Source organism: Lepisosteus oculatus, chromosome 16 (assembly GCF_040954835.1).
Source record: "Lepisosteus oculatus isolate fLepOcu1 chromosome 16, fLepOcu1.hap2, whole genome shotgun sequence".
NCBI classification, from domain to species: domain Eukaryota; kingdom Metazoa; phylum Chordata; class Actinopteri; order Semionotiformes; family Lepisosteidae; genus Lepisosteus; species Lepisosteus oculatus.
The window spans coordinates 17,646,137-17,659,945 of record NC_090711.1 but is presented as its reverse complement, the minus strand read 5'-3'; the positions used below and the strand labels follow the sequence as shown (position 1 = coordinate 17,659,945).

Below are 13,809 nucleotides of genomic sequence, written 5' to 3'. Positions count from 1 at the left end.
CTGAAAAAACTAAGTTTTTTGGAGGGAAAACGCACGGGAGCCGAAAAGGGGGCCGGCCTGCTTGCCCAGAGAGTCGAGACGCGGGAAAGTGCACAGAGGGAGCACGGGAACGGAGACGGGGAGGGGGAGGGGGAGAGAGAGACACACAGATGGACGAGAGACGAGACCCGAGAAGAAGGAGCTCCAGTCCACCTCGCTTGCTTGCTTGCTTGCTTGCTTGCTAGCTACGTCTGTCTTTTCACCGCTGAGAGAAGGTGGTGCACCGCTCCCGGAGGCGCTGCAATACCGGGCCGATGCGTGGAGAGGACGGAGCAAGCTCCTGATCCAGCTCCCTGTTCCAAAAATCCGTTTAATATGTGGTCCCCCGATGGGGGACGTATCAGATATTAAACTGATAAGAACAGATACTACACTTGATCTTAGCCAAAAGGCCGAGAAGCGATGCCCGACGCCGGCCTTGGGCGGGCGCGCGGGCGTCCGGCTGGCGCGCAGCGGCGCAGGCCGACGCCTCGGGAGCCCGGTCCGCACGCGGCTGCCGGCCGCCCGGACTCCGCTCTCCCCCTCTCTTGCCTGCCTGCTTGCTCGCCTGCCTGCCCGCCAGTCCCGGGCGGGGGCCCTGCTCTTGGATCTCCTGTCAACGGCCCGACAACGACCGCAGCCGCAGGGGGGCGCCAGCCGGCCGGCCTCCTTAGCTTAGGCCCCTCCCACCAGCAGCAGCTGTGCCGAGCGAGCTGCAAGCGAAAGCGGACCGTCGGCACCTGCGGGCAGAGGCAAGGGGCAGCGCTCTCTCGGGAGGGACGGGGACACACACACACACAGACGCGCGCGCCTGCCCGCCTGCCGGAAAAAAAGGAAGAAAAGGTGTATATACTAAGTTTTTTGGAGGGAAACCGCCCGGCTGTCGAAAGGGGCCCGCCTGCGAGGACGGGGACACACACACACACACACACACACACATACACACACACACACACACACAAAAGCCACGCCTGCCTCCCTGGGAAAAGGCTGAAAAAACTAAGTTTTTTGGAGGGAAAACGCACGGGAGCCGAAAAGGGGGCCGGCCTGCTTGCCCAGAGAGTCGAGACGCGGGAAAGTGCACAGAGGGAGCACGGGAACGGAGACGGGGAGGGGGAGGGGGAGAGAGAGACACACAGATGGACGAGAGACGAGACCCGAGAAGAAGGAGCTCCAGTCCACCTCGCTTGCTTGCTTGCTTGCTTGCTTGCTAGCTACGTCTGTCTTTTCACCGCTGAGAGAAGGTGGTGCACCGCTCCCGGAGGCGCTGCAATACCGGGCCGATGCGTGGAGAGGACGGAGCAAGCTCCTGATCCAGCTCCCTGTTCCAAAAATCCGTTTAATATGTGGTCCCCCGATGGGGGACGTATCAGATATTAAACTGATAAGAACAGATACTACACTTGATCTTAGCCAAAAGGCCGAGAAGCGATGCCCGACGCCGGCCTTGGGCGGGCGCGCGGGCGTCCGGCTGGCGCGCAGCGGCGCAGGCCGACGCCTCGGGAGCCCGGTCCGCACGCGGCTGCCGGCCGCCCGGACTCCGCTCTCCCCCTCTCTTGCCTGCCTGCTTGCTCGCCTGCCTGCCCGCCAGTCCCGGGCGGGGGCCCTGCTCTTGGATCTCCTGTCAACGGCCCGACAACGACCGCAGCCGCAGGGGGGCGCCAGCCGGCCGGCCTCCTTAGCTTAGGCCCCTCCCACCAGCAGCAGCTGTGCCGAGCGAGCTGCAAGCGAAAGCGGACCGTCGGCACCTGCGGGCAGAGGCAAGGGGCAGCGCTCTCTCGGGAGGGACGGGGACACACACACACACAGACGCGCGCGCCTGCCCGCCTGCCGGAAAAAAAGGAAGAAAAGGTGTATATACTAAGTTTTTTGGAGGGAAACCGCCCGGCTGTCGAAAGGGGCCCGCCTGCGAGGACGGGGACACACACACACACACACACACATACACACACACACACACACACACACAAAAGCCACGCCTGCCTCCCTGGGAAAAGGCTGAAAAAACTAAGTTTTTTGGAGGGAAAACGCACGGGAGCCGAAAAGGGGGCCGGCCTGCTTGCCCAGAGAGTCGAGACGCGGGAAAGTGCACAGAGGGAGCACGGGAACGGAGACGGGGAGGGGGAGGGGGAGAGAGAGACACACAGATGGACGAGAGACGAGACCCGAGAAGAAGGAGCTCCAGTCCACCTCGCTTGCTTGCTTGCTTGCTTGCTTGCTAGCTACGTCTGTCTTTTCACCGCTGAGAGAAGGTGGTGCACCGCTCCCGGAGGCGCTGCAATACCGGGCCGATGCGTGGAGAGGACGGAGCAAGCTCCTGATCCAGCTCCCTGTTCCAAAAATCCGTTTAATATGTGGTCCCCCGATGGGGGACGTATCAGATATTAAACTGATAAGAACAGATACTACACTTGATCTTAGCCAAAAGGCCGAGAAGCGATGCCCGACGCCGGCCTTGGGCGGGCGCGCGGGCGTCCGGCTGGCGCGCAGCGGCGCAGGCCGACGCCTCGGGAGCCCGGTCCGCACGCGGCTGCCGGCCGCCCGGACTCCGCTCTCCCCCTCTCTTGCCTGCCTGCTTGCTCGCCTGCCTGCCCGCCAGTCCCGGGCGGGGGCCCTGCTCTTGGATCTCCTGTCAACGGCCCGACAACGACCGCAGCCGCAGGGGGGCGCCAGCCGGCCGGCCTCCTTAGCTTAGGCCCCTCCCACCAGCAGCAGCTGTGCCGAGCGAGCTGCAAGCGAAAGCGGACCGTCGGCACCTGCGGGCAGAGGCAAGGGGCAGCGCTCTCTCGGGAGGGACGGGGACACACACACACACAGACGCGCGCGCCTGCCCGCCTGCCGGAAAAAAAGGAAGAAAAGGTGTATATACTAAGTTTTTTGGAGGGAAACCGCCCGGCTGTCGAAAGGGGCCCGCCTGCGAGGACGGGGACACACACACACACACACACATACACACACACACACACACACACAAAAGCCACGCCTGCCTCCCTGGGAAAAGGCTGAAAAAACTAAGTTTTTTGGAGGGAAAACGCACGGGAGCCGAAAAGGGGGCCGGCCTGCTTGCCCAGAGAGTCGAGACGCGGGAAAGTGCACAGAGGGAGCACGGGAACGGAGACGGGGAGGGGGAGGGGGAGAGAGAGACACACAGATGGACGAGAGACGAGACCCGAGAAGAAGGAGCTCCAGTCCACCTCGCTTGCTTGCTTGCTTGCTTGCTTGCTAGCTACGTCTGTCTTTTCACCGCTGAGAGAAGGTGGTGCACCGCTCCCGGAGGCGCTGCAATACCGGGCCGATGCGTGGAGAGGACGGAGCAAGCTCCTGATCCAGCTCCCTGTTCCAAAAATCCGTTTAATATGTGGTCCCCCGATGGGGGACGTATCAGATATTAAACTGATAAGAACAGATACTACACTTGATCTTAGCCAAAAGGCCGAGAAGCGATGCCCGACGCCGGCCTTGGGCGGGCGCGCGGGCGTCCGGCTGGCGCGCAGCGGCGCAGGCCGACGCCTCGGGAGCCCGGTCCGCACGCGGCTGCCGGCCGCCCGGACTCCGCTCTCCCCCTCTCTTGCCTGCCTGCTTGCTCGCCTGCCTGCCCGCCAGTCCCGGGCGGGGGCCCTGCTCTTGGATCTCCTGTCAACGGCCCGACAACGACCGCAGCCGCAGGGGGGCGCCAGCCGGCCGGCCTCCTTAGCTTAGGCCCCTCCCACCAGCAGCAGCTGTGCCGAGCGAGCTGCAAGCGAAAGCGGACCGTCGGCACCTGCGGGCAGAGGCAAGGGGCAGCGCTCTCTCGGGAGGGACGGGGACACACACACACACAGACGCGCGCGCCTGCCCGCCTGCCGGAAAAAAAGGAAGAAAAGGTGTATATACTAAGTTTTTTGGAGGGAAACCGCCCGGCTGTCGAAAGGGGCCCGCCTGCGAGGACGGGGACACACACACACACACACACACATACACACACACACACACACACACACAAAAGCCACGCCTGCCTCCCTGGGAAAAGGCTGAAAAAACTAAGTTTTTTGGAGGGAAAACGCACGGGAGCCGAAAAGGGGGCCGGCCTGCTTGCCCAGAGAGTCGAGACGCGGGAAAGTGCACAGAGGGAGCACGGGAACGGAGACGGGGAGGGGGAGGGGGAGAGAGAGACACACAGATGGACGAGAGACGAGACCCGAGAAGAAGGAGCTCCAGTCCACCTCGCTTGCTTGCTTGCTTGCTTGCTTGCTAGCTACGTCTGTCTTTTCACCGCTGAGAGAAGGTGGTGCACCGCTCCCGGAGGCGCTGCAATACCGGGCCGATGCGTGGAGAGGACGGAGCAAGCTCCTGATCCAGCTCCCTGTTCCAAAAATCCGTTTAATATGTGGTCCCCCGATGGGGGACGTATCAGATATTAAACTGATAAGAACAGATACTACACTTGATCTTAGCCAAAAGGCCGAGAAGCGATGCCCGACGCCGGCCTTGGGCGGGCGCGCGGGCGTCCGGCTGGCGCGCAGCGGCGCAGGCCGACGCCTCGGGAGCCCGGTCCGCACGCGGCTGCCGGCCGCCCGGACTCCGCTCTCCCCCTCTCTTGCCTGCCTGCTTGCTCGCCTGCCTGCCCGCCAGTCCCGGGCGGGGGCCCTGCTCTTGGATCTCCTGTCAACGGCCCGACAACGACCGCAGCCGCAGGGGGGCGCCAGCCGGCCGGCCTCCTTAGCTTAGGCCCCTCCCACCAGCAGCAGCTGTGCCGAGCGAGCTGCAAGCGAAAGCGGACCGTCGGCACCTGCGGGCAGAGGCAAGGGGCAGCGCTCTCTCGGGAGGGACGGGGACACACACACACACAGACGCGCGCGCCTGCCCGCCTGCCGGAAAAAAAGGAAGAAAAGGTGTATATACTAAGTTTTTTGGAGGGAAACCGCCCGGCTGTCGAAAGGGGCCCGCCTGCGAGGACGGGGACACACACACACACACACACACATACACACACACACACACACACACACAAAAGCCACGCCTGCCTCCCTGGGAAAAGGCTGAAAAAACTAAGTTTTTTGGAGGGAAAACGCACGGGAGCCGAAAAGGGGGCCGGCCTGCTTGCCCAGAGAGTCGAGACGCGGGAAAGTGCACAGAGGGAGCACGGGAACGGAGACGGGGAGGGGGAGGGGGAGAGAGAGACACACAGATGGACGAGAGACGAGACCCGAGAAGAAGGAGCTCCAGTCCACCTCGCTTGCTTGCTTGCTTGCTTGCTTGCTAGCTACGTCTGTCTTTTCACCGCTGAGAGAAGGTGGTGCACCGCTCCCGGAGGCGCTGCAATACCGGGCCGATGCGTGGAGAGGACGGAGCAAGCTCCTGATCCAGCTCCCTGTTCCAAAAATCCGTTTAATATGTGGTCCCCCGATGGGGGACGTATCAGATATTAAACTGATAAGAACAGATACTACACTTGATCTTAGCCAAAAGGCCGAGAAGCGATGCCCGACGCCGGCCTTGGGCGGGCGCGCGGGCGTCCGGCTGGCGCGCAGCGGCGCAGGCCGACGCCTCGGGAGCCCGGTCCGCACGCGGCTGCCGGCCGCCCGGACTCCGCTCTCCCCCTCTCTTGCCTGCCTGCTTGCTCGCCTGCCTGCCCGCCAGTCCCGGGCGGGGGCCCTGCTCTTGGATCTCCTGTCAACGGCCCGACAACGACCGCAGCCGCAGGGGGGCGCCAGCCGGCCGGCCTCCTTAGCTTAGGCCCCTCCCACCAGCAGCAGCTGTGCCGAGCGAGCTGCAAGCGAAAGCGGACCGTCGGCACCTGCGGGCAGAGGCAAGGGGCAGCGCTCTCTCGGGAGGGACGGGGACACACACACACACAGACGCGCGCGCCTGCCCGCCTGCCGGAAAAAAAGGAAGAAAAGGTGTATATACTAAGTTTTTTGGAGGGAAACCGCCCGGCTGTCGAAAGGGGCCCGCCTGCGAGGACGGGGACACACACACACACACACACACATACACACACACACACACACACACACAAAAGCCACGCCTGCCTCCCTGGGAAAAGGCTGAAAAAACTAAGTTTTTTGGAGGGAAAACGCACGGGAGCCGAAAAGGGGGCCGGCCTGCTTGCCCAGAGAGTCGAGACGCGGGAAAGTGCACAGAGGGAGCACGGGAACGGAGACGGGGAGGGGGAGGGGGAGAGAGAGACACACAGATGGACGAGAGACGAGACCCGAGAAGAAGGAGCTCCAGTCCACCTCGCTTGCTTGCTTGCTTGCTTGCTTGCTAGCTACGTCTGTCTTTTCACCGCTGAGAGAAGGTGGTGCACCGCTCCCGGAGGCGCTGCAATACCGGGCCGATGCGTGGAGAGGACGGAGCAAGCTCCTGATCCAGCTCCCTGTTCCAAAAATCCGTTTAATATGTGGTCCCCCGATGGGGGACGTATCAGATATTAAACTGATAAGAACAGATACTACACTTGATCTTAGCCAAAAGGCCGAGAAGCGATGCCCGACGCCGGCCTTGGGCGGGCGCGCGGGCGTCCGGCTGGCGCGCAGCGGCGCAGGCCGACGCCTCGGGAGCCCGGTCCGCACGCGGCTGCCGGCCGCCCGGACTCCGCTCTCCCCCTCTCTTGCCTGCCTGCTTGCTCGCCTGCCTGCCCGCCAGTCCCGGGCGGGGGCCCTGCTCTTGGATCTCCTGTCAACGGCCCGACAACGACCGCAGCCGCAGGGGGGCGCCAGCCGGCCGGCCTCCTTAGCTTAGGCCCCTCCCACCAGCAGCAGCTGTGCCGAGCGAGCTGCAAGCGAAAGCGGACCGTCGGCACCTGCGGGCAGAGGCAAGGGGCAGCGCTCTCTCGGGAGGGACGGGGACACACACACACACAGACGCGCGCGCCTGCCCGCCTGCCGGAAAAAAAGGAAGAAAAGGTGTATATACTAAGTTTTTTGGAGGGAAACCGCCCGGCTGTCGAAAGGGGCCCGCCTGCGAGGACGGGGACACACACACACACACACACACACATACACACACACACACACACACACAAAAGCCACGCCTGCCTCCCTGGGAAAAGGCTGAAAAAACTAAGTTTTTTGGAGGGAAAACGCACGGGAGCCGAAAAGGGGGCCGGCCTGCTTGCCCAGAGAGTCGAGACGCGGGAAAGTGCACAGAGGGAGCACGGGAACGGAGACGGGGAGGGGGAGGGGGAGAGAGAGACACACAGATGGACGAGAGACGAGACCCGAGAAGAAGGAGCTCCAGTCCACCTCGCTTGCTTGCTTGCTTGCTTGCTTGCTAGCTACGTCTGTCTTTTCACCGCTGAGAGAAGGTGGTGCACCGCTCCCGGAGGCGCTGCAATACCGGGCCGATGCGTGGAGAGGACGGAGCAAGCTCCTGATCCAGCTCCCTGTTCCAAAAATCCGTTTAATATGTGGTCCCCCGATGGGGGACGTATCAGATATTAAACTGATAAGAACAGATACTACACTTGATCTTAGCCAAAAGGCCGAGAAGCGATGCCCGACGCCGGCCTTGGGCGGGCGCGCGGGCGTCCGGCTGGCGCGCAGCGGCGCAGGCCGACGCCTCGGGAGCCCGGTCCGCACGCGGCTGCCGGCCGCCCGGACTCCGCTCTCCCCCTCTCTTGCCTGCCTGCTTGCTCGCCTGCCTGCCCGCCAGTCCCGGGCGGGGGCCCTGCTCTTGGATCTCCTGTCAACGGCCCGACAACGACCGCAGCCGCAGGGGGGCGCCAGCCGGCCGGCCTCCTTAGCTTAGGCCCCTCCCACCAGCAGCAGCTGTGCCGAGCGAGCTGCAAGCGAAAGCGGACCGTCGGCACCTGCGGGCAGAGGCAAGGGGCAGCGCTCTCTCGGGAGGGACGGGGACACACACACACACAGACGCGCGCGCCTGCCCGCCTGCCGGAAAAAAAGGAAGAAAAGGTGTATATACTAAGTTTTTTGGAGGGAAACCGCCCGGCTGTCGAAAGGGGCCCGCCTGCGAGGACGGGGACACACACACACACACACACACATACACACACACACACACACACACAAAAGCCACGCCTGCCTCCCTGGGAAAAGGCTGAAAAAACTAAGTTTTTTGGAGGGAAAACGCACGGGAGCCGAAAAGGGGGCCGGCCTGCTTGCCCAGAGAGTCGAGACGCGGGAAAGTGCACAGAGGGAGCACGGGAACGGAGACGGGGAGGGGGAGGGGGAGAGAGAGACACACAGATGGACGAGAGACGAGACCCGAGAAGAAGGAGCTCCAGTCCACCTCGCTTGCTTGCTTGCTTGCTTGCTTGCTAGCTACGTCTGTCTTTTCACCGCTGAGAGAAGGTGGTGCACCGCTCCCGGAGGCGCTGCAATACCGGGCCGATGCGTGGAGAGGACGGAGCAAGCTCCTGATCCAGCTCCCTGTTCCAAAAATCCGTTTAATATGTGGTCCCCCGATGGGGGACGTATCAGATATTAAACTGATAAGAACAGATACTACACTTGATCTTAGCCAAAAGGCCGAGAAGCGATGCCCGACGCCGGCCTTGGGCGGGCGCGCGGGCGTCCGGCTGGCGCGCAGCGGCGCAGGCCGACGCCTCGGGAGCCCGGTCCGCACGCGGCTGCCGGCCGCCCGGACTCCGCTCTCCCCCTCTCTTGCCTGCCTGCTTGCTCGCCTGCCTGCCCGCCAGTCCCGGGCGGGGGCCCTGCTCTTGGATCTCCTGTCAACGGCCCGACAACGACCGCAGCCGCAGGGGGGCGCCAGCCGGCCGGCCTCCTTAGCTTAGGCCCCTCCCACCAGCAGCAGCTGTGCCGAGCGAGCTGCAAGCGAAAGCGGACCGTCGGCACCTGCGGGCAGAGGCAAGGGGCAGCGCTCTCTCGGGAGGGACGGGGACACACACACACACAGACGCGCGCGCCTGCCCGCCTGCCGGAAAAAAAGGAAGAAAAGGTGTATATACTAAGTTTTTTGGAGGGAAACCGCCCGGCTGTCGAAAGGGGCCCGCCTGCGAGGACGGGGACACACACACACACACACACACATACACACACACACACACACACACACAAAAGCCACGCCTGCCTCCCTGGGAAAAGGCTGAAAAAACTAAGTTTTTTGGAGGGAAAACGCACGGGAGCCGAAAAGGGGGCCGGCCTGCTTGCCCAGAGAGTCGAGACGCGGGAAAGTGCACAGAGGGAGCACGGGAACGGAGACGGGGAGGGGGAGGGGGAGAGAGAGACACACAGATGGACGAGAGACGAGACCCGAGAAGAAGGAGCTCCAGTCCACCTCGCTTGCTTGCTTGCTTGCTTGCTTGCTAGCTACGTCTGTCTTTTCACCGCTGAGAGAAGGTGGTGCACCGCTCCCGGAGGCGCTGCAATACCGGGCCGATGCGTGGAGAGGACGGAGCAAGCTCCTGATCCAGCTCCCTGTTCCAAAAATCCGTTTAATATGTGGTCCCCCGATGGGGGACGTATCAGATATTAAACTGATAAGAACAGATACTACACTTGATCTTAGCCAAAAGGCCGAGAAGCGATGCCCGACGCCGGCCTTGGGCGGGCGCGCGGGCGTCCGGCTGGCGCGCAGCGGCGCAGGCCGACGCCTCGGGAGCCCGGTCCGCACGCGGCTGCCGGCCGCCCGGACTCCGCTCTCCCCCTCTCTTGCCTGCCTGCTTGCTCGCCTGCCTGCCCGCCAGTCCCGGGCGGGGGCCCTGCTCTTGGATCTCCTGTCAACGGCCCGACAACGACCGCAGCCGCAGGGGGGCGCCAGCCGGCCGGCCTCCTTAGCTTAGGCCCCTCCCACCAGCAGCAGCTGTGCCGAGCGAGCTGCAAGCGAAAGCGGACCGTCGGCACCTGCGGGCAGAGGCAAGGGGCAGCGCTCTCTCGGGAGGGACGGGGACACACACACACACAGACGCGCGCGCCTGCCCGCCTGCCGGAAAAAAAGGAAGAAAAGGTGTATATACTAAGTTTTTTGGAGGGAAACCGCCCGGCTGTCGAAAGGGGCCCGCCTGCGAGGACGGGGACACACACACACACACACACACATACACACACACACACACACACACACAAAAGCCACGCCTGCCTCCCTGGGAAAAGGCTGAAAAAACTAAGTTTTTTGGAGGGAAAACGCACGGGAGCCGAAAAGGGGGCCGGCCTGCTTGCCCAGAGAGTCGAGACGCGGGAAAGTGCACAGAGGGAGCACGGGAACGGAGACGGGGAGGGGGAGGGGGAGAGAGAGACACACAGATGGACGAGAGACGAGACCCGAGAAGAAGGAGCTCCAGTCCACCTCGCTTGCTTGCTTGCTTGCTTGCTTGCTAGCTACGTCTGTCTTTTCACCGCTGAGAGAAGGTGGTGCACCGCTCCCGGAGGCGCTGCAATACCGGGCCGATGCGTGGAGAGGACGGAGCAAGCTCCTGATCCAGCTCCCTGTTCCAAAAATCCGTTTAATATGTGGTCCCCCGATGGGGGACGTATCAGATATTAAACTGATAAGAACAGATACTACACTTGATCTTAGCCAAAAGGCCGAGAAGCGATGCCCGACGCCGGCCTTGGGCGGGCGCGCGGGCGTCCGGCTGGCGCGCAGCGGCGCAGGCCGACGCCTCGGGAGCCCGGTCCGCACGCGGCTGCCGGCCGCCCGGACTCCGCTCTCCCCCTCTCTTGCCTGCCTGCTTGCTCGCCTGCCTGCCCGCCAGTCCCGGGCGGGGGCCCTGCTCTTGGATCTCCTGTCAACGGCCCGACAACGACCGCAGCCGCAGGGGGGCGCCAGCCGGCCGGCCTCCTTAGCTTAGGCCCCTCCCACCAGCAGCAGCTGTGCCGAGCGAGCTGCAAGCGAAAGCGGACCGTCGGCACCTGCGGGCAGAGGCAAGGGGCAGCGCTCTCTCGGGAGGGACGGGGACACACACACACACAGACGCGCGCGCCTGCCCGCCTGCCGGAAAAAAAGGAAGAAAAGGTGTATATACTAAGTTTTTTGGAGGGAAACCGCCCGGCTGTCGAAAGGGGCCCGCCTGCGAGGACGGGGACACACACACACACACACAACACATACACACACACACACACACACAAAAGCCACGCCTGCCTCCCTGGGAAAAGGCTGAAAAAACTAAGTTTTTTGGAGGGAAAACGCACGGGAGCCGAAAAGGGGGCCGGCCTGCTTGCCCAGAGAGTCGAGACGCGGGAAAGTGCACAGAGGGAGCACGGGAACGGAGACGGGGAGGGGGAGGGGGAGAGAGAGACACACAGATGGACGAGAGACGAGACCCGAGAAGAAGGAGCTCCAGTCCACCTCGCTTGCTTGCTTGCTTGCTTGCTTGCTAGCTACGTCTGTCTTTTCACCGCTGAGAGAAGGTGGTGCACCGCTCCCGGAGGCGCTGCAATACCGGGCCGATGCGTGGAGAGGACGGAGCAAGCTCCTGATCCAGCTCCCTGTTCCAAAAATCCGTTTAATATGTGGTCCCCCGATGGGGGACGTATCAGATATTAAACTGATAAGAACAGATACTACACTTGATCTTAGCCAAAAGGCCGAGAAGCGATGCCCGACGCCGGCCTTGGGCGGGCGCGCGGGCGTCCGGCTGGCGCGCAGCGGCGCAGGCCGACGCCTCGGGAGCCCGGTCCGCACGCGGCTGCCGGCCGCCCGGACTCCGCTCTCCCCCTCTCTTGCCTGCCTGCTTGCTCGCCTGCCTGCCCGCCAGTCCCGGGCGGGGGCCCTGCTCTTGGATCTCCTGTCAACGGCCCGACAACGACCGCAGCCGCAGGGGGGCGCCAGCCGGCCGGCCTCCTTAGCTTAGGCCCCTCCCACCAGCAGCAGCTGTGCCGAGCGAGCTGCAAGCGAAAGCGGACCGTCGGCACCTGCGGGCAGAGGCAAGGGGCAGCGCTCTCTCGGGAGGGACGGGGACACACACACACACAGACGCGCGCGCCTGCCCGCCTGCCGGAAAAAAAGGAAGAAAAGGTGTATATACTAAGTTTTTTGGAGGGAAACCGCCCGGCTGTCGAAAGGGGCCCGCCTGCGAGGACGGGGACACACACACACACACACATACACACACACACACACACACACACAAAAGCCACGCCTGCCTCCCTGGGAAAAGGCTGAAAAAACTAAGTTTTTTGGAGGGAAAACGCACGGGAGCCGAAAAGGGGGCCGGCCTGCTTGCCCAGAGAGTCGAGACGCGGGAAAGTGCACAGAGGGAGCACGGGAACGGAGACGGGGAGGGGGAGGGGGAGAGAGAGACACACAGATGGACGAGAGACGAGACCCGAGAAGAAGGAGCTCCAGTCCACCTCGCTTGCTTGCTTGCTTGCTTGCTTGCTAGCTACGTCTGTCTTTTCACCGCTGAGAGAAGGTGGTGCACCGCTCCCGGAGGCGCTGCAATACCGGGCCGATGCGTGGAGAGGACGGAGCAAGCTCCTGATCCAGCTCCCTGTTCCAAAAATCCGTTTAATATGTGGTCCCCCGATGGGGGACGTATCAGATATTAAACTGATAAGAACAGATACTACACTTGATCTTAGCCAAAAGGCCGAGAAGCGATGCCCGACGCCGGCCTTGGGCGGGCGCGCGGGCGTCCGGCTGGCGCGCAGCGGCGCAGGCCGACGCCTCGGGAGCCCGGTCCGCACGCGGCTGCCGGCCGCCCGGACTCCGCTCTCCCCCTCTCTTGCCTGCCTGCTTGCTCGCCTGCCTGCCCGCCAGTCCCGGGCGGGGGCCCTGCTCTTGGATCTCCTGTCAACGGCCCGACAACGACCGCAGCCGCAGGGGGGCGCCAGCCGGCCGGCCTCCTTAGCTTAGGCCCCTCCCACCAGCAGCAGCTGTGCCGAGCGAGCTGCAAGCGAAAGCGGACCGTCGGCACCTGCGGGCAGAGGCAAGGGGCAGCGCTCTCTCGGGAGGGACGGGGACACACACACACACAGACGCGCGCGCCTGCCCGCCTGCCGGAAAAAAAGGAAGAAAAGGTGTATATACTAAGTTTTTTGGAGGGAAACCGCCCGGCTGTCGAAAGGGGCCCGCCTGCGAGGACGGGGACACACACACACACACACACACATACACACACACACACACACACACACAAAGCCACGCCTGCCTCCCTGGGAAAAGGCTGAAAAAACTAAGTTTTTTGGAGGGAAAACGCACGGGAGCCGAAAAGGGGGCCGGCCTGCTTGCCCAGAGAGTCGAGACGCGGGAAAGTGCACAGAGGGAGCACGGGAACGGAGACGGGGAGGGGGAGGGGGAGAGAGAGACACACAGATGGACGAGAGACGAGACCCGAGAAGAAGGAGCTCCAGTCCACCTCGCTTGCTTGCTTGCTTGCTTGCTTGCTAGCTACGTCTGTCTTTTCACCGCTGAGAGAAGGTGGTGCACCGCTCCCGGAGGCGCTGCAATACCGGGCCGATGCGTGGAGAGGACGGAGCAAGCTCCTGATCCAGCTCCCTGTTCCAAAAATCCGTTTAATATGTGGTCCCCCGATGGGGGACGTATCAGATATTAAACTGATAAGAACAGATACTACACTTGATCTTAGCCAAAAGGCCGAGAAGCGATGCCCGACGCCGGCCTTGGGCGGGCGCGCGGGCGTCCGGCTGGCGCGCAGCGGCGCAGGCCGACGCCTCGGGAGCCCGGTCCGCACGCGGCTGCCGGCCGCCCGGACTCCGCTCTCCCCCTCTCTTGCCTGCCTGCTTGCTCGCCTGCCTGCCCGCCAGTCCCGGGCGGGGGCCCTGCTCTTGGATCTCCTGTCAACGGCCCGACAACGACCGCAGCCGCAGGGGGGCGCCAGCCGGCCGGCCTCCTTAGCTTAGGCCCCTCCCACCAGCAGCAGCT

The 13,809-nt window shown here is 63.5% G+C and overlaps 14 non-coding genes across 14 annotated transcripts; all 14 read right to left on the bottom strand.

Moving 5' to 3' along the window:
- Positions 1-252: 252 nt before the first annotated feature.
- LOC138223630 (U2 spliceosomal RNA) lies at positions 253-443 on the bottom strand. The gene has a single exon (XR_011182022.1). It is a non-coding gene; the product is annotated as a U2 spliceosomal RNA (small nuclear RNA).
- An 817-nt stretch (positions 444-1,260) lies between these two features.
- Positions 1,261-1,451, bottom strand: LOC138223629 (U2 spliceosomal RNA). Its single transcript, XR_011182021.1, has one exon. It is a non-coding gene; the product is annotated as a U2 spliceosomal RNA (small nuclear RNA).
- An 817-nt stretch (positions 1,452-2,268) lies between these two features.
- On the bottom strand, positions 2,269-2,459 carry LOC138223628 (U2 spliceosomal RNA). The gene has a single exon (XR_011182020.1). It is a non-coding gene; the product is annotated as a U2 spliceosomal RNA (small nuclear RNA).
- An 813-nt stretch (positions 2,460-3,272) lies between these two features.
- LOC138223627 (U2 spliceosomal RNA) lies at positions 3,273-3,463 on the bottom strand. The gene has a single exon (XR_011182019.1). It is a non-coding gene; the product is annotated as a U2 spliceosomal RNA (small nuclear RNA).
- An 817-nt stretch (positions 3,464-4,280) lies between these two features.
- Positions 4,281-4,471, bottom strand: LOC138223626 (U2 spliceosomal RNA). The gene has a single exon (XR_011182018.1). It is a non-coding gene; the product is annotated as a U2 spliceosomal RNA (small nuclear RNA).
- An 817-nt stretch (positions 4,472-5,288) lies between these two features.
- LOC138223625 (U2 spliceosomal RNA) lies at positions 5,289-5,479 on the bottom strand. Its single transcript, XR_011182017.1, has one exon. It is a non-coding gene; the product is annotated as a U2 spliceosomal RNA (small nuclear RNA).
- An 817-nt stretch (positions 5,480-6,296) lies between these two features.
- On the bottom strand, positions 6,297-6,487 carry LOC138223624 (U2 spliceosomal RNA). The gene has a single exon (XR_011182016.1). It is a non-coding gene; the product is annotated as a U2 spliceosomal RNA (small nuclear RNA).
- An 817-nt stretch (positions 6,488-7,304) lies between these two features.
- Positions 7,305-7,495, bottom strand: LOC138223623 (U2 spliceosomal RNA). The gene has a single exon (XR_011182015.1). It is a non-coding gene; the product is annotated as a U2 spliceosomal RNA (small nuclear RNA).
- Positions 7,496-8,310: 815 nt separating this feature from the next.
- On the bottom strand, positions 8,311-8,501 carry LOC138223622 (U2 spliceosomal RNA). The gene has a single exon (XR_011182014.1). It is a non-coding gene; the product is annotated as a U2 spliceosomal RNA (small nuclear RNA).
- Positions 8,502-9,318: 817 nt separating this feature from the next.
- LOC138223621 (U2 spliceosomal RNA) lies at positions 9,319-9,509 on the bottom strand. Its single transcript, XR_011182013.1, has one exon. It is a non-coding gene; the product is annotated as a U2 spliceosomal RNA (small nuclear RNA).
- An 817-nt stretch (positions 9,510-10,326) lies between these two features.
- On the bottom strand, positions 10,327-10,517 carry LOC138223620 (U2 spliceosomal RNA). The gene has a single exon (XR_011182012.1). It is a non-coding gene; the product is annotated as a U2 spliceosomal RNA (small nuclear RNA).
- An 814-nt stretch (positions 10,518-11,331) lies between these two features.
- On the bottom strand, positions 11,332-11,522 carry LOC138223619 (U2 spliceosomal RNA). Its single transcript, XR_011182011.1, has one exon. It is a non-coding gene; the product is annotated as a U2 spliceosomal RNA (small nuclear RNA).
- Positions 11,523-12,335: 813 nt separating this feature from the next.
- On the bottom strand, positions 12,336-12,526 carry LOC138223618 (U2 spliceosomal RNA). Its single transcript, XR_011182010.1, has one exon. It is a non-coding gene; the product is annotated as a U2 spliceosomal RNA (small nuclear RNA).
- Positions 12,527-13,342: 816 nt separating this feature from the next.
- LOC138223617 (U2 spliceosomal RNA) lies at positions 13,343-13,533 on the bottom strand. Its single transcript, XR_011182009.1, has one exon. It is a non-coding gene; the product is annotated as a U2 spliceosomal RNA (small nuclear RNA).
- Positions 13,534-13,809: the final 276 nt, after the last annotated feature.